We start from the raw sequence: 18866 nt of genomic DNA on the forward strand, positions 1-18866 counted from the left end.
AAATTTTGTCAGCATAACCAGTCAATATCTGACTTGACTGTAGACCCACTCCACAAGATGTAACCCATAGCCAACACTGCTAGGTGACCAACAACCTGAGACTAAATAGCTCAGGGACCTATGGGGAAAATCCAAATACTACTGTTCTAAAAAGGAATCAATTAATTTCTCATAATGCCCCACATATGCTATTAGCATCACATAGCCACTGCTGTTTAGAGACCTCTAAGAGTTAGGGCTATTCCTCAATATATAGTCAGTCCCAGGCTGATTTGAGGAGACTCCACTGTGAACGGAGACTAAACATCCATTTAGAGAAAAGGACATATTCTTATGCATGTCTACTTTATTTCTTCTCAGAGTCACCACAGTTAACTTTAGGTCTTATTAGGAGGAATTTGAGAATATGATTTGTAATAAATATATCTGACTCATTAGAAACTTTGCATGCTGACTCATGTCATGTTGTTACTAAATGTATACTAGTATATCTGAATTTTAGAACTGGTTGATACATCTTGTTGTGCTCTATAAAATTAAGTTTTTAATTAATCAATATACATTGTCCTTTATGTGTGCTGCATTTACTGGCCACTTATTTAGATAAAAAAGGGCATCATGTGGTAGAAAGATAACTAGGATTTAGCCTTGGCATTGCCAGTAACTGGCTGTGTGACTTTGAGATAGCCTGATTTCCTCTTCTGAAAGATGGACAGGAAGAGGGAACAGAAGGTTACCAAGAGCTTGGCAGTTCCAGTACACCATGGGTGAATTAGTATCTGAAAAAGTAGGCTCTGATTTAGCCCCGTGTTCAAATTGAGATGTCTAGACAGAAGGCTTTTTAAATGTCTTAAGAAAATAAAGAATTTAACCAATTCAACTTATAGAAACTATATGTACTCTAACATAATTGACGAAAAGCTTTTCTAAGGTCAGCTATATAATATTAGTATCACCAATAAATATCCATACATAAGATATAAAGGATAATATATAGTCTCATATATTTATATACATTCAACAACCAAACTAATATTAAATTAATCAAGAATCTGTTCAGCTGGAAACCTAAGTAAATACAACCAAAGATCTTACTCTGTAGAGAAGGACAGTATAGACAAATATGACAGAGTTAATGAAACTAACAGCTTCCAGACTTCACACTGACTGGTGACATAATGATAAGGACATTTACGCATCTTCACAATGTGGCCTTAGCCTTTTCTTCTTTCTTGGCACTCCCCAAACCTCCCTTCTCTTCTCTGCTTACATTGTCTGCTGTGTTCTTTGCCTTGCCTAGAAATTCCATGGAAACTTCCTAAGAGATTCTTAGGATAGAAAGTCCAGTTCGTTTCTATTGCAGGGGCTCCTTAACTGCTGAAACGTAGCTCTCCTTGTTTCTAAAACCAAAGCCTTTCCATTTTCTCTGGCCCAGTTTTCATATCACATGAACTATGTCTTTAGCATCATAGTTCTTCTCTAAAGTTAACCACATGTGATAGTTACTTCGAAAATGGAAATTAGGGCTAGAGAGATAGTTGGGGGGGGGGGGCGGTAAGGGCTTTTGTCACCAAGCTTGACAATCTGAGTTCAATACCCAATGCCAGCATGGCAGAAGGAAGAACAGACCCCTGCAGGTCATCCTCTGACATGTAGTCATGTACTGCCACACACATGCGCCAGTGCATGGGCACACAGGCACATTCATACCTGTCAGGAAAGAACAGAGACTTCAGAATAATAATTTCCAGTGCTCTCCATGGAAGCCTTCGTAGATGGCAGGCCCTCTAGAGTCCAGTTGGTGTGCAGATTGTGTTCTTTGGGAGGTAATAGGGAGGCATGCATAGTGGCAGCACAATGGGGAGTCATTGAATAAAAGTGTAAGATTAGTAGATAGAAGAAAAAATTAAAAATAGAAAAAAATACCCAAACTTGGAATTTTTAGTGAATTGTTGCTTGCAGTGGAAAATTTATTTCTAAATCAACGTACATGAGCACCAAGAAAATAAAGGTATATATATAAAATACATCACAAATTGAGAGTTTGAGGTCAGCCTGGTCTAAAAGAGCTAGTTCCAGAACAGGCTCCAAAGCTACAGAGAAACTCTGTCTTGGGGGGGGGGGAACCCACAAATAAATAGACACAATATAATACCAAGGAGTATATTAAAATAATAATAGCACATTCTCAATCAGTAAGGGGATTTGTTGCACATCTTGGAATCCTTCTTTCTCTCCTGCCCATCACTATTATCTATTAAAACTCACCAAAGTCTGCCAAATGCTTAACATAGATTTGTCAATCATCTTTGACCTTTGGTTGTTCAAGTGACTCTTTATTTGCAACTGAAAGGTGACTTGGATTCCTATACAGACTCACATCTCGAGAGCCATGCCCTGCCCATGCCAGCTTCAGAAAAGAGCAAGTAACATTCTGGTCTACACAGAAAAGGAATGGTTCCTGTCAGTGTCAGAGGAAATGAAAAAGTCATCATTTAGAATAAATTAACAATAAATGTCCTCAGGAGGGGAAATTACCTTTAGAGTATGCCTCTGTACTGACTTTGAAGAAATGATTCTATAATGGACTGTGTTGTGGATATGAGTGCCATCTCAAGAGCCAGAGTATAGATGAGAAAGACAATCCCGCATTTCCTTTCAGTGTGGTTTGAGGAAAGCCATTTAACCACTCCGAGACTGAGTAAACACTAATAGATGTAGCAATAATGGAACACATGGTTTTAAAGATTAAATGAGGATTAAAAATATTTAGCCTAACGTTATTGTGTGAAGATAAAAATGGCCCCAAGTGTTGTGTGTAGAAAGCTTGCTTCCTGTTGGTGTTGGTTCTATTGAGAAGCAATGGGAACAAGAGAATACTGACTTTGTCAATGGGCTGTTCATAGATAAATGGACCACTAGGTTGTGAAGACTAAGTGGGAGGAAATGGGTCTTTGACATGCACATCTTGTTCCTGGCCCCTTCCTATTATCTTTCCTCTGCTTCCTGGACACCATAAAGTGAACAGTTGCTTCATGTTCCCCACTTCCATGATGTTCTCCCACACCTTAGGGTCAAAACAATGGCTTCAGCCATCCTTTTCCTGAAACTGTGAAACTAAATGACATTTCATAGTCAAACCATTAATTAATAGTTGGATACTGACTGCCAAATGAACAATTAAATATCAACTAGACAAAGTCTAGAGTTGCTTGAGGAGTCTCAGCTGAGGGATTGCACAGAGAAGATTGGCCTGTGGGCTGGTCTGTGAAGATTGTTTGGATTATTAATTGATGTAGGAAGACCCAGCCCACTGTGGACAGCTCCATTCCCTGGGCAAGTGACCCTCCACTGTATAAAAATGCCAGCGAAGCATGGGCCTGAGAAAAAGCCACCAAGAAGTCTTCCCCCATAGTTTCCACTTCCAGCTTCTGCTCAAGTTTCTCCCCTGATTTCTTCAATGGTTGACTGTGACCCAGAACTGTAAGCACATTGTATCCTCTCCTCCCCTCAGTCACATCTAGTCAGTATTTTCACAAAACAGAAAGGAAACTAAACATTATTTTAAAATAGGGAATCTCAAAAACTACGGGAAAGAAGGTATTCAAAAGCAAATTTTTCAGCCAAACATTTCATCTCATTTCCAGTGTCCAGTTGCCTTGTTGATAGATTGTCACCTAGGAAAAGAAACAGGAAAGGAAATGTGTTCCTGGGACAGGATAAACTCTCAAGAGAAAAAGACCAGATGGAAAATGAACTTCCTGGTGACTTTAAAGGTAAGTAATTTCCTGTTGAAAGTATATTCTACAACTTACAGCTGTGAGCATTCCCATCTCCTGCTTCCCACAAGGAGAAAAACAATACATTTTAAAGAGGTAGATTACAAAGGAAACTTACAGTCTCTGAAAATGTAGAAGCCATGAGCCTGATTGCTTGCCTCAGTTATAGGTTATAATACTGATTTTGTTCTTTGAAATTTCTAAAATCCCTAGTTGAAAAATGTTTTGTGCAAATTTTAAGGGTTGTGTTTTAGAAAAAATAATGGGATCTGACTTTAAAACCTTTTCCATGGGCTCACAGAAAGTTTGAGCTAAATGGAACCTTAACAATTATTGTGAAAAAAAAAAACAACTATTTTTCACACTACGTTTTAGAGAGAGAACACTTCTTCTAAAGAATTTTTATTCAGAATCATTGTAGAGAGATATGGTGAAACAGAACAGGGGCACACATGGAAATACACACATGCATACACATGCACACACAGAAACAAATATACACAGAGAGATAAATGTATACATGAGGCACACATGCACACAGATGCACAAGTACACAGACACATGTACACAGACACACACATACACAAGCACATACACAGACAGGCACACAAACGCACACATAAGTACATAGACACACAGAAACTAAATGCACACACACGCACACACGCAACACACACCCCGCTGTTGAAGTACTAATGCTAGCAGACTGAGAACAATACCTGATAACCTTTTCTACCGCGTCCATCTTGTGGCCACCTCTACATGACTTCATGGGACATTGATTGTAAAACACTGATTTATTCCAACCTGAGTGGTACAGATAAAGCTGTGGAGACTCTGAAGGCTTGTGAATCATGCCTGATGCCACAGCCTTGGGAGAAGCTGGAAGTCAACCTCATGACGCAGCAGCATCTTTTTCATAGTTTTAATTTTATTTATACATATTTATTTATGTGTGTGTGTGCAAATGTGGACATGTATGAGTGTATGCGTGTGAACACCCACACGTGTGGCAACAAAATGACAATCAGCAAGAGTTGATTCTCTCTTTCCATTATGTGGGCTTCTTCTGAGATTGAAGCAAGCTCCTTTACCTGCTGAACCTTCTTTGTATTTTCTAAACGACTTTGCCATAACATGAGTTAGCCCATTCCTTCCTAATAATACTACAACACACACACACACACACATACACACACACTCTGTCCTATTGAGTATGTTACCAAGAGGTCAATCTGTGAGTTACTTGTGTCCTATTCTTGTGCTTTATTCTTCCAATATGACAAATGTTGGAACTATAGAAAACAAAACTTAATGGTACCAAGAGTTGTTACCTCTTTGCTCTTGTAAATTCACCTGAGCATTTAGAACCTACTAAAGATTTCCAACATACAAGCAGACCTAGCAATGTGTGTGAAGAGAAACATATGCACATAGACTCCATAAAATCTATTCTTCATTTTCTTTATCTTCAGTTTTAATGACTCCATCATCAAAATTGATAAACTACAACCCAAGATTTGTCTATTTTACCCTTGCTTTTTAGGTATTAGTTTAGATACATAGCAATATTATTTGACATCATTTGCATATGTTCCAACAATTATGTAAAACAATTAAAATACAATAGCCCTTCCTTACATTACATTGCAATAGATTACATCCATCTACTCTATATAAGAAAATCTTACATTTGTTTTAATTATTAAAAATGATATCTCTATCATTTCAAGTAACCTATGTGGGTCAAAAACAAACACAGCTTTTCCTCGAAACTGCTTTTCAGAGACCATCAACCCTCATTTCAACTTTTTCCTGCAAACTGATTCTGAGTTCTCCATTCCATCTAAGGTAGTCGCTTCTAAGTTAAAATACCTAACTTCCCCAGAGGGACTTTGGACTGAGTGGCTAAAATTAGCTACATTTCTATAGATGGCAGAAGAATGTTCTATTAATAAGCTGACATTAAGTCAGACAATATTGACTAATCTGCTTCAGGAAGGGTAGAGAAGGCCAGGTGGTGGGGGCACAGGTCTTTAATCCCAGCACTCAGGAGTCAGAGACAGGCAGATCCCTGTGAGTTCAAGGCCAGTCTTCAGGACAGGCTCCAAAACTACATAGAGAAACCCTGCCTTGGAAAAAAAAAAGTAGAGATAATTAAAATGTTTATTAGTCAATATTAGTCTTATTTAACTTTTTAAACTATGTGATTTTTAGAAAGAGAAAATGCTGAGTGTTAGTGTGGCAGTGCAAACCTGTAGTCCCAGCACTCTGCCAGCTCAGGCAGGTAGATGGCCATGACGCATAGGCTACATAGCGTGATTCAAGCCAGCCTAAGCTATGAGACTGTCTCAAAAGGGAAGAGCAGCAGTAACAGTGATGGTGGTAACAATAGTAAAGACATATAAAAAATGGAAAAGAATCATGGTTGGTGAGGTTAGTGGTACAGTGCTTTGGTGACCTATGCAAGACCCTGGGTTTGATCCACAGCACTGCAAGAAAAGAAAAAGGAATAAAAAAAGAAAATGTGATTTGATCAGTGTCACATGAATTGATGTTCACCAGGTTGACCAAGTTTTAAAGAAGGAAAGTGATATGAGGGTAGCTATGAAAAAATATGACTGCCACCCTATAACAAAGGAGGAGGCGTAGAGTGTGTTTTGAGGAAGAATTTCACACTAGCAGCTCAAGATGACTCTGGTTGGGAAGGAATGTCAGGAATCTGCAGGGCACAGCTTTCTGCACTCCCTTCAGTTGAAAAGGAATCCTAGAAGAGGGTGGGGAGAGAGCCACAGAAAGAACAATGCCCACACATCCTTGCAAAGGTAAAGGTGTTGAAAATGCAAATACTTACTATCATTAACTATATCCAGATTTTTAGAAAGTCTCCTAAAGGGGCTTGTGAACACACACTGGAAATGCCCAGAATGGAGGAAGCTCAATCTGAATTCCAGAGTCTCTCATTTGCCCAATCTCTCTCCATTTAGTTAGTGATAAAGCACTCACTCCACTGCACGTCGTTTAGAACATAGGGAAACATATATGAAGAGAAAAGGAGATGTGAGAAGCTATGGCTGACATTATCGTGTTTCTCCTTAATTTGCCCTAATTATCTTTTACCCAAATCAGAATCCTGTGCATAATACACACACATACACACACACACACACACAGTCTCAGCCTTTTCACATTTTATCATTATTGGAGCTGCACTTCATTAGACACACCAGCTTTTACGTGTTATATTTACTGCCTGTTGCGAAGGATAAAAGAAATAGCAGTATATAAATAATAAAACATCTTCTGTAAACCTCAATTGTGCCTTGCTCTTTCATGAGCATGAATTTCACATATTCTCAGTGTGTTTTTTTCACCTTGTTTTAATGGTTCATAAAAACAAAAATATATGTTCCTATTTTCTTAGTACTCAATACTTAAGAAAGTTTCTCTGTACATAAATCAGTATAAATGCACTCTCCTGACTATTAACATTCTAAGCTTTCTGTTAGTCTCATCAGATACTTCTGGGGAGACTTATGTTAAAAAAAAAAAAGATTTCCTAAACTTGTAACCAGACTGATTTCCAGAAAGGGAAGAACCCCAGTTCCTACCAGCACTGCCAGGAACCTGTTGTCTTCCATATCTTTTTAAACAAATGTGTTCTTTTTCATGCTAAAAGATGACAAGTCATGTTTTGTTCTCCTTGCTTTTATTGGTATCAGGGATGCTTATTCATTGATCATCCACATGAAATTCTTTTATTTTGTCAATTACTTGTAATATTTGTCCTTTCCCTGCTTGAATAATATGTATTTCCTACCCAATCATCACATTTTATTTTCGTCTTTGTCACATGGTTATTCACATATTAAAAACAATCCCCACTTCATCATTTTTTCCACTTAGGCTTGATATGTTTTACGATGTACAAGGTATTCTATTTTCTAAGACAAATATTGCTATCTGCTTCTTTGCTGCTTCAACATAGAAGGTCCTTTGGGAAAATGAGCAGACTTTATATCCATGTTCTCCTTCTCCTTGTTTAACAAACTGATTTTCACACATAATTATTGCAAAGTGATTAAATGAAACAGACTTTTCTATAAATATCTAGTTTTCTCTTCCATATTTGTTTACAATACTTTTTGAGAACCCTATACTCTTTTTATTTGTTTGTTTGTTTATTAAAACATTCTTTTCTAATTTTACATACCAATCCCAGTTCTCTCTCCATGTCTCCTCTTCCTGCTCCCCCTACCTTCCACCCTCCCCCTATGGCTTCCATGGGAGTCAACAACACCTGACTCATTACACTGAGGCAGGACCAAGGCCCTTTTCCCTATATCTAGGCAGAGCAAGGTATCTCTCCATAGGCAATGGACTCCCAAAAGCCAGATCAAGCACTAGGGATAAATTCTGACCCCACTGCCAGTGACTCCACAGACAGCCCAAGCCACACAATTGTCACCCACATTCAGAGGGCCTAATTTGGGCCTATGCAGCTTTCCCAGCTGTCAGTTTAAAATCAGTGAGTTCTTATAAGCTCAGGCCAGCTGTTTTCTGTGGGTATTTCCCTCCTGCCCCTCGTCATGGTCTTGACCCCTTTGCTTCCTCTCTGAGTGGACTAAGGAAGCTCAACCCAGTGCTTAGCGGCAGATCTCTGCATCTGCTTCCATCAGTTGCTGGATGAAGGCTCTATGATGACAATTAAGGTAGTCATCAATCTGATTACACAGGAAGCCAGTTCAGGTACCCTCTCCACTATTGTTTAGGGTCTTAGCTGGGGTCATCCTTGTGGATTTCTGAGGATTTCCCTAGTGCCAGGTTTCACACTAGCCCCATTATGACTCCCTCAATCAAGACATCTCTTTCCTTGCTCTCCCTCTCTGTCCTTCCCACATCTCGGCCATCCTGTTTCCTTATGAAAACCCTATTTTCTTAACCATATAGTTTCATGTGACCTCGTCTTCCCTTCTCATGTGTAACATATATATATATATGTCCCTTTTTAGCGCTATTCGTTTGTCTGCTGTTTTTATTTGAAATTCATTTCAAGTCCCCTTCTCTCCCTGAAAGAACAGATGACATACTTACCAATAGAAACAATACCAGTTTTAGACTCACTTTCTTTAATGAAACAAATTTGGATCTCCCTCACTTCATAAGAAAACTGAAGCATTCCCCTGAAGCTGAGTTAGTTCATAAGTAAGCACAGATAATCTTTGTAATCATAAAATCTGCTGATGAGCATCCTTAGTCCCAGCTCCTGGATGATGTCATTATGTCAACATTCATGAACCTTCTTCAACCCACACAGCAAATAACTCAGATCCCAAGGATAATATCTAAAAACGGTAATGTCTGTGTTTTCAAAACTGCCTTCTCGTGGTTATCTAACTTTATTTTCACAATGATTCTGTAAATAACTTTCACTAATGCAATTTTTTACTAATGTAAAATGAAAATTGAATGTTCATAAAGTTACAGTTACAAGATTAAGTAATACATGGTTAAACAAAATTCTAAAGACATATTTTATTTCCAGGAATAAGTCATATATTTCCCTGACCACAGGGGAATTTTTTAAAAAGCAGGTAATTTTCTGTGTCAATTTCTAGAAACTCCCTCAACATCAGAGTTTATTTAAATCTTCTTGATCTTTATGGTTTTCATTTCTTGTTACCTACAATACTTCACAGTGTCTCTCACACACACCAGATCCGTTGTCTCATTCCAATGAGATAAGTCATGGAGAGTGGCCATGCATATGGTCTTCAGATGTAGAAACTGGCGTCTGTAGACAGATGGAGTTGGCAAAGTCAGCAGAATATAAGAATAGTATAGGATTTTATAAAGCTGAGTTAAATTTCTGTCCTAATATGGAAAGGAATGTCTTTTCGGGTTGGGTTTTTGGTTTGGTTTTGGGGGAGTTTTATTTATTTATTTACTTGCTTACTTATTTTTAGACAGGATTTCTCTGTGTAGTCCTGGCTGTCCTGAAGAGTGCTCTGTAGACCAGGCTGACCTCAAACTCACAGAGATCCACCTACCTCCACCTCCAAAATGCTGGGATCAAAGGTGTGCACCACCAGGACCTGGTGGAGTGCTTTTTCTTAATAGAACAATTATTCTAGAACTTCAGAACCGTGTCATAGTATATGATGTATTAACCTACTCATCTTGGTTGCCCCTCTGCAAGTCATACACAAGCAGCCAGTCAACAAATTAAAGGTCAGACTTTTATTACTTATTTACTATTTTGAATTCATAGTATTAATGCCTTTAAAAAATACACTTTATATTTTTGAGACAGGGCTTTGGGATTGAGGAAATGGCACAATCCATTAACTGCTTGCCTTGCAAGACGGGAAATTAGCTGCTTGCCTAGCAAGCCTGAAGACCTGAGTTCAGATACCTAAAAGCAGCATAAAATGTTAGGTAGAGCTGTGTTTTCCTGAAATCCCAGTGTTGGAACTGAGAGGCCTAAGACTGAAAGATTGTTGGCACTTGCTGGCTACCCTGTCTAGCTGCATCAGCAGATTCCATGGTCAGTGAAAGAATCTGTCTCAAAGAGCATAAGGTGAGAGTCAATGAGGCACACTGAGGACAGTCTCCGGCCTCCACACATGTGCATACACACATGGATACCCACACCCTAAGCTAATAATTCATGAAACACACACACAGAAGTGCGTATCTAATTCCAGGCTGACTTGGAATCTACTATGTAGCGGAGGCGGGCTTTGAACTCCTGGTTTTTCTGCCTTTACCTCTCAAGTGCTGGGGTTGCAGACAAGCACTGTGCCACCCACCCAAAGCCTGCTTTTTATCATTTCCTCCCCCAATTCATAAGCAAAACCTGACCAATTTCCCTCAGCCTCCAACCACTGCATGATTCATCCTCTCTATGCCCACAAATACCAATGATTCACTGCGATCAAGGTTCTCAGAATCACACTGATTCTTCTGAAAACACAGAGCACTGCCCCACCCAGGTTTGGGATGGGGACTGTTTCTAACAAATTGTCAGGAGGTGCTGATGTTGACTGTCGGGGTACCACTCCTTGAGAAACACTGCACTAGTACCTCCTCCAAAGGGTTCTTTTCATAGCTTCCCTCCAGAAAATGCTTCAGATGGCAAGACTCAGGCATGTATCAACCACATGACTTGGCTTCCCATTGGAAGCATCTATCTGGAAGAAAAAGAGAAATGTTTAGCATGACGCATTGCCTCTTTCAAGCTTTTCCAGCCACCAAATTAGAAGCAGGAGAGTTACAGGGAGAGCACCATGATGCATGCTAGAATGATGCTGTTGAGATTTCGGCATCTTACAGCTTGGTTCCTGAAGTCAGTTCTAATAGGTAACAATGATCAGATGAGTCATCCCCCCACAGCCACCGTGCAGTTTGGTACCACATGCTCCCAGCAAAGCCTAAGCCCAAGCCAGAAGATCTTGAAGGGAGCTCAAAAGGCAGCTCATATTCTTGGCTTTTGCGTGCTGTAGCTGCCAATGGTAAGATTTTTTTCTTTCCTTTTAAGAATCCAGATATATTACTGAAGATCCATTCAACTAAATAAATACTTTTCTACAACTTCCTTACTGTTTTTCACAGAAAAAAATTTCTCAATGGTCAATAAGTAACATCTATGAGATCAAGTAGGTAGATTAAATTCTGGAGAGTCTGACAAAGTATTATCCTTTGCATTTCTTTGTGTAATTATCACCTCTAGACACCTCCCAGGAGAGATTTTTAATTTCATTTTTCATTTCTGTGGAAGAAATTAAGGCACTTTATGCTATGCTATAAAACAATTGTACATTCTAATTATCATAAGTATGACTACAATTTTAAATAGCTTATTGCATTCAGTACAAAATAATTGATGAGAAATATTATCTTATTTCTTGCTAGGAAATAAGTTTCCAGCAACAACATTAACACATTCACATATTGCAAGAACCACTGACCTTTTATTCCGATCACCATGAGCTTACTGCATTGTAACATATAGGTCAGCCAGTGAGTAATAAGCCATCCAGATGTGGTTTTTTTTCTGCCTTAGCCCAAAGTAAAGAAAAGAGAGTCATAATGGTAAGGTTAGTGAATGCTCAGATTTTTAAATAAGTCACTCTGTGTGAGGATGAGTCACAAATACTTCCTTAGTGACAAAAGTTGTCTGGGTAACAGAGATGCTTCGCTACGTGAAGAACGGGACAGTATGTTGGCTTTCAAAGCCACTAGTCATTTCCTTCGCTTAATTGCTAACTGCACTTCCCTGGCTGCAGTCTGGAGCCTGTGTTTGAGCAAGTAACCCAGCAACTAAGACTCACACTGTAGTTTGCAAGGGAGAACAAAACAGTAAAGTTTACATTTCCATGGATTTGGAGAGTAAAAGTCAATGTTGCTTCCCCAGGGTCTTCTGACTTTCTGAGGAAATTCACTTGGATCTCAATGTGACCACATCATTATGCAAGCCTTAGAGACCAATTATTTCATAGAAATGGGGGAAGTAGAAGACACGGTATCTAAGAACGTTTTTCTGTCTTTAGCAGCCGTCAGGGACCCTGGAACATGTAAGTATTCAAAACACATCAGCAGGGTACGGTTTCTGGTTCTCTCAGAACAACACAATCTGTGAGTAATCATGCCGTTATTGCTTTAGGATTTCACCGGTGTTTTAATATGTGCATGTGTGCTTTTCCCGTTATTTACACCTTTATCCTGCTGCTTCTGTCCCGCCCACATGCCCAATACCTTAAGCATGCTCTATTTTTTAAATGAAGCAAATGTTTATAAACATTCTTTGGGGGAAAATCTGGTATGTAAAAGCAGCAAGATGAATGAGAAAAAATTGAAAACTGGATAGCAAGCCTACATGTTTTATCAGGAACGCTTTGGTTTGGCCTTGAAAACTCCTGACTGTCCTTGGACTCCTTGAGCTTCCTCTCATTTCATGCAACTCTTGCATTATTCTTGGCTTGTGCAATATTAATAGCCCAAAGGACTAAAATGTTAAAAATATAAACTTTCCCCCTCCATTCACACTATTAGAGAGTGGGTAAACAACAGGCGTGTCCTTGCTTGTGGAAGCAATACGAGTGCAAACTTTGTCCCATTTATTTCATTTCTATTAACAAACATGGGCTAACGTTTTTATTCATTTAATTGTATGCAGGAATCAAGTGACATCACTATCAATAGTAGAAAATGAGATGTACACAGAAAATCCCTAAGATGTCCATAATTCTGGGATGACTCACTAAAGCCACAGCAGTTTCTGAATTAAAATAAGTCCTGTTGCTTCATCAGAGGGGAGCAGGGTGGCGGGGGAATGCAAAGAGATAGACACTATGCTAAGAATGCCCTAAGGACTCCAGAACCATTGCCTCCCTGCTGAGTAGCATTCACCCTGCCAAAAAGGTGACCTGAAGGCAGTTAGGGAGGAAGCTCACCAGCACCACTTTACAGGGCAAGAGCACAGACACAGCAAGCAAAGCGTGCGGACTGGTGCGATGGCGGCACTGCTGCTCGGTGGACAACCAACAGCTTTGTGCGGCTGTTCCATAGGAAGGAAGGACACACCTCGTATTATAGGCCTGGCCGAAAGGCTGAGATCTCATTGGCTGAAGGAGGTGGGAGTACTACTGTTGTATCCCTAAAAGTATTGACAAGTTGTCTTCTAAGTATTTGTACTTATAGCCATAGGCTAGTGTCCCTCTGAATCTAGAGCAGAAAAAGTCCCTTTTACAAAGAATGACAGTTAATGCAGAACTCACATACAGACAAAGTGCTGAAATTCAACAGCTGTCAAGGCATAGCCCCCAAATGGGACATCTGTGTTCCCTAAAGCTCAGGGAGCGTCCCAGAAGAGGAAGTAGAAAGAATTAACAGTGGGACAATGGAGAAGAACGCCATGAGATGCTATCGCTCACACGTGACATGGCTACTGCAGTCATGAACATTAGGCAGCCATGGTTACCTGCATAAGCTCGGTCCCTTCACCATTTCATCGTGGACAGAGGAGGTGCCCATGAAGGCCCATCTCTTTCTAAGGAACAGGGGACTGCTAGTTGTTACTGGAGGGGAGGGTTTAATTTTCTTTCATGTCATAGTCACTGGGGTTAGAATTAGAAGGGGTTCAGAGGAAAAAAAAGAGGTTGTAGCAGAGGGCAATGGGGGTGTTAATATAACCCCAAAACAGGGCATGTTTGTATGGAACGACCAAAAGTAAGGAAAAATAACAAGAATACTTTCAGCTCCATACAAGAAACTGTACTACAAAACAATTCCATTTTATTATTACCTGATTTCTTACATTTCCAGGAATAATAATAATAGTAACCTTTCACCACTTGGGAACTACATGACCTCCACAAATTAGCAATTTCCCAGGATGCCAAGGTAATTGGCAAAATTTCTAAGATTAGCATGACTTCCCCCCCCCCACACACACCCATTTTTCCCCATACTGACTGCTTTATTTACAGGCTTGTGAGTGACAGTTGTCCCCAATCCAGCCCCTATCTTTTCTACAAATGGAAATGAAGATGAAAATGGACTCCTCGACAAAGCCCAACCAAGCCACCAGGGCAATCAGTAGCCTTGACTCCCAGACCACAAGCACAAGGAGGTGGGGGAGACCAGGAAGTCCAGTTCCCTAAAGCCAAGGTGCTCTGCCGCTGAGGAGAGTGCAGGTCCCACAGCTATTCCTTGCCAGGGATGTCAGGAAACTGTCACCAGAGGAACCAGGAACCTAAATGCTGGGGGCAGAAGAAGGGAGCAACTTGAAGAGTCATTTAAGGCATAAGGTCCTGAAGTTTGAGGCTACTCAGGGCAGCATGGCTCTCCTCACTTCCACCCCATCTATGAGCAACCAGGGCCACCATTACAGCCATATTTGCATTCACACACACACACACACACCTACTTCATGAACACACAGAGAAGACTACCACAGCCGGGACCCACTCACAGTCATCCCATACCCTCAGAGAGAGGGCTGTCACAGTCCCAGACCCACATCCGGAAGCCCTGGAATGTCTCTGAACTGGTACCCAGATGAGGGTCTGCTGAGGGACAGGTCCTTGATATTGCTACTGATGGGCTGTCTTGCAGGCATCTGTCCAATTGCTGGTTCTGACAGACACATGATGGGTGTCTGAACTCCTCTAGGCATCCGTACAGAAGATGACGCCAGTGTTGCGAGCACAGTCCAATTTTACATCACAAGACATCTTGTGGTTGCAGGAGAAGCAAGCAAACCAGGTCTCTAGGCTGCCTGTTATCTTCTCGGGGGCGGCTTTTTTTTTTGAGGGGGGATGAAACCTGTACCAGCTCTTCCTTGCAGTCAAGGCCACTTGACCTTGGAGATACTAACTTCCAGCCCTTCCCTAATCTTTAAAAAGTGATGAAACAACATTATAAGCCATTGAACAAATATGTAACAGTTTTGTTAAAATGGTCTCAATAAGTATCCATATTACAACAATTTCATTTAGGGCTTTTTTAAATGGCATCTCGATTTTATAACTGGGATGGCAGAGATTTTGATCCCCAATCTTCTTTCTTTTCTATCTCTTCTTTTATCCCCTTCAATAAGTGGACAAATTCACAGAAGCTAGCTGTGCTTCCCCAAGTAACATTCGCTGGGACTGTTTTGGTTTCTACACTAGGTTTCCCTTCTGCATGTCAACTAACAGTTTCATTCCTTCTACCCATGTTCCACCTTCTTTCCTCTTCTGTAGATTGTAACAAGATGATTAAGAAGTTGGACTTTATAGATAATTCTATGGATAGCTATCTGCTTTTCTTTCCCAAAGTTGAAAGACATCTCTAGAGGGGGATCTTGGAGTTTCTTTGTTCTCTATTCTTCTAAGAAGTGTGGAGATACCAAAGACACCCATGATTTTATCATTGTAGCTATGGAAACCAAACACACCAAAAGCCGAAGAGGGGAAGTAAAAGACAACTAGCATGAACTATTCTTGTGAGTGGGTAAGAAATAATGTAGCATTAAAATAGCTCTGCTTCACCTTTATGAGATTTTAATCTACATTGATAGAGTAGCGAATGCTCTTCTTGATGACAGACCTTAATGAATAATTATTTCCTTCAAATTAATTTCCTGCCTAAATTGTTCTGCTAGAATATACTCATTCTCTTCATTACCCTGTCCGGAAAACCCAGAGGTGCGTTTGCTTCTATCTTTCTCTGCCTCTATCTAGTCTCTAAGCCTTGCCTTCGCTTCAGTTTCTTTGATCTACTACAAACAGCTCTTAAGAAGTCTGCCCAATTCATCCTCAACAGCATGCCACAGAAACCCCCTAAGATGCAGCAACAAGCATGTCTTTCTCCTCAGAAACCACAAGGAATTCCACTGCCCACTGCATCAATTACCAACTCCTCTCCCTGGCATTTGTTCTTCCAACGCATGGCCCCGTGTTAGCTTCCAGTTCCCTTCCCTCTACCTCTGCCTCACAATCCAATAACTCTGAGCTTCTTGGTATTCCTCAGAAGCCCCAGATTTCTTCTGGCTTCTTAACTCCTCCCTAAAGGTAGGAAAAGTTTCCGACTTACCTCACTCTACTAAGAAGCATGGGATACAGTGGAGAAAGCAAATACAAATAATTTTTTAATTTGTGGGCATCATGGTCTTTATTACAGCTTTTTAGGATTTTTTCCTTTGAGTATTGTCTCTGTTGTACCATGCACATACCCACACAGACTCCATATAATGCTGCAAAAGGATATGGACCACACGCTTCTCCAGTTTGTGGCAGCGTGTCTAGCAATGGCTAAATATTCAATAAGTATATTTTGAATAAATTAATAAAATATATAGATCACAACTTCTCATAAAGTTTGAGTTCCATCACATCGAAAGTGATAAGCACACTGAAAGAACATAGCACAAGTCACTGAATGTTAATCTCCCTCCTTTTATTCACAGACTCAACAAATGTTCTCCTCCAGCCACTGAAAACAGGAGAGTGAGCCAGGCAGTGGTGGTGTACATGCTTAATCTCAAAGGCAAGTGAATCTCTATGAGTTCGAGGCCAGCCTGGTCTACAAAGCTAGTTCTAGGACAGCTAAGACTGCTGCACAGAGAAATCTGAAATCCTGTCTTCAAAAGCAAAAACAACAAAACAAACAAACCCCAAAAATAGAGCAGTAAGAACAGAGTGAATGTGAGCTTTCATCTCATAGCATCCATATCCTAGCAAAGGGATGAGTAATCAATCCTTTTTAGATCATCTTGGAATTTTAAAAACAAAATCTTTAAGAAAAGGGATTAAGACCCAAGACAGATGCACTGGTAGAAGCTGAATATCTAGATGAAGCAGAAGCCAGCTGTAGTATCACAGGAAGGAAATACAGAAGGACTCAAACACCTGAACTTGGGTGACAGCAAGATGAGAGACATGTGGCTGCAGGTATCAGTGGGACACCTGCCCCGTTGGACCTAAGAGATGTCAAAGTAAAGAAATGGCAACGACAAAGTCTCCAGTCCTGTTTCCTCACTGAAGTGCTCCACAGAGTGAAGCTCGGGAAACTGATGTGGATGGTGGATTTAGGGCGTGAGATGAGCTGGGTCTAATGTTGCTTAGCAGACTACCGAAGGAGCAGGGCAGCATTTAGGTGAAAATGTTTAACTCCTAAGCAAAGTTTGCGTTTAGAGCATAGGTGCAAACAAATCCCAACCGTTATGGACTGTGTTTAGAGACAAAGCACCTGTTGTATGCCTGTGCCAAATCCCTCTAAGAGTCTGGCACCCAGCAAGATAGTAAGTAATTACTCTGCCTATTTGATTTCTAGGACACAACAAATGCCTAAATGTTATTCATGAGTTGAATTGGTTGATAGTATGATAACTATCCCCTTGAAATCAAACAGAAAAGCCGCTGAAAGGAGGGTCCAGTATAACTTGATGGATGCTCAATGTGCATACAATACCTCCCATCCAGTAAGCATAAAAATGAAAACTCTTGTATTACTTATTATCTACATGATGGGGACTTAGGTTTTGTCTTGTTTTTAGCCTCTTTGATTTTAATTTTGATTCATAAAAGCTATGCATGTTTATAGGATGCTATATGATATTTATGCCTCTGTGAGTATTTTGCTTGTTTAGATGGAGAAGAGGGTGTCATGGCATCCTAGGCTGTCCTTGAAAGAGTTATGCAGGAAAAAAAAAGACTTAACCTCCTCCTCTTCCTGCCTCCACCATTCGGGTAGTAGGACTACAGGTTTGCGTCATTAGGCCTCATTTTACCTGCCCTCTCATTCCTAGTGTTCACCCACAGGTTCTGCCAGCTGCAGTCCTCTCGACATGACTTCCTGTAGGCAGCTCTCTCAGAGCCTCCATAGGCCACTAAGCTCCTGTGCGCACGGCTGGCTGGTCCGTCAACTCAAGTCACCCGGTTCAACTGACATGGCCAAAGCTTGCAAATTCCCAAATCACTGTTTGTACTTCACACGTGATCGTGTTTGCCTGGCCTACAGCTCACATGACCATTCACTTATTTATATTCAAACTTGCATCACACATAAGTCAAGCAATTAAAAATACTTGAGATAGACTTTCAAAGCAATTAAAAATAAATATGAAAACTGAGGAAGCTATCATAGACTGTTTACTTTCAAAAGTAAGTACAGAGTGAGTGATGGTGAGGTCATTTATCCCAACATACTGGTTTCCACCTTCTGCCAATATCACCTGCTGGGTAAAGTGATGTGTGAGACCCCTCCCCATGTGTGTGTATGAGTGTATAGTGAAACGAATTCTTTCCCAAGTCTCATGACTTCTCCATGAATGAATTGTAGTAGTTTTCAGTTCACTTCTCTGCCTTCTAAAAACTTCTAAATTGAAGAATAAATTGAACAGTGCATGTTTGTAAATAAGCACACAGTTCCATCCATTCTAGAGATATCAGCAGACTTATCAACAGCAGAAGGAGGATATTCATAGACCTTCCTGAGACTACAGAAGGGAAACTGGCCAGAGAGAAAGGATACCCTTCAGGTGATGAAGGAGACCAGGGCCTACTGAAGAACTCATCACACACAACCTGAGGAATTTGCTGT

At 40.3% G+C, this 18866-nt stretch overlaps 2 long non-coding RNA genes across 2 annotated transcripts; one reads left to right on the forward strand and one right to left on the reverse strand.

Moving 5' to 3' along the window:
• Positions 1-3670: 3670 nt before the first annotated feature.
• Positions 3671-18404, forward strand: LOC142848453 (uncharacterized). The gene is made up of 3 exons (XR_012910418.1): positions 3671-3776; positions 12196-12355; positions 16732-18404. It is a non-coding gene; the product is annotated as an uncharacterized LOC142848453 (long non-coding RNA).
• Positions 7444-12201, reverse strand: LOC142848452 (uncharacterized). Its single transcript, XR_012910417.1, has 3 exons — positions 11750-12201; positions 10866-10972; positions 7444-9573 (listed from the first exon to the last, which is right to left on the reverse strand). It is a non-coding gene; the product is annotated as an uncharacterized LOC142848452 (long non-coding RNA).
• Positions 18405-18866: the final 462 nt, after the last annotated feature.

Source organism: Microtus pennsylvanicus, chromosome 4 (genome assembly GCF_037038515.1).
Source record: "Microtus pennsylvanicus isolate mMicPen1 chromosome 4, mMicPen1.hap1, whole genome shotgun sequence".
Lineage (NCBI taxonomy): Eukaryota > Metazoa > Chordata > Mammalia > Rodentia > Cricetidae > Microtus > Microtus pennsylvanicus.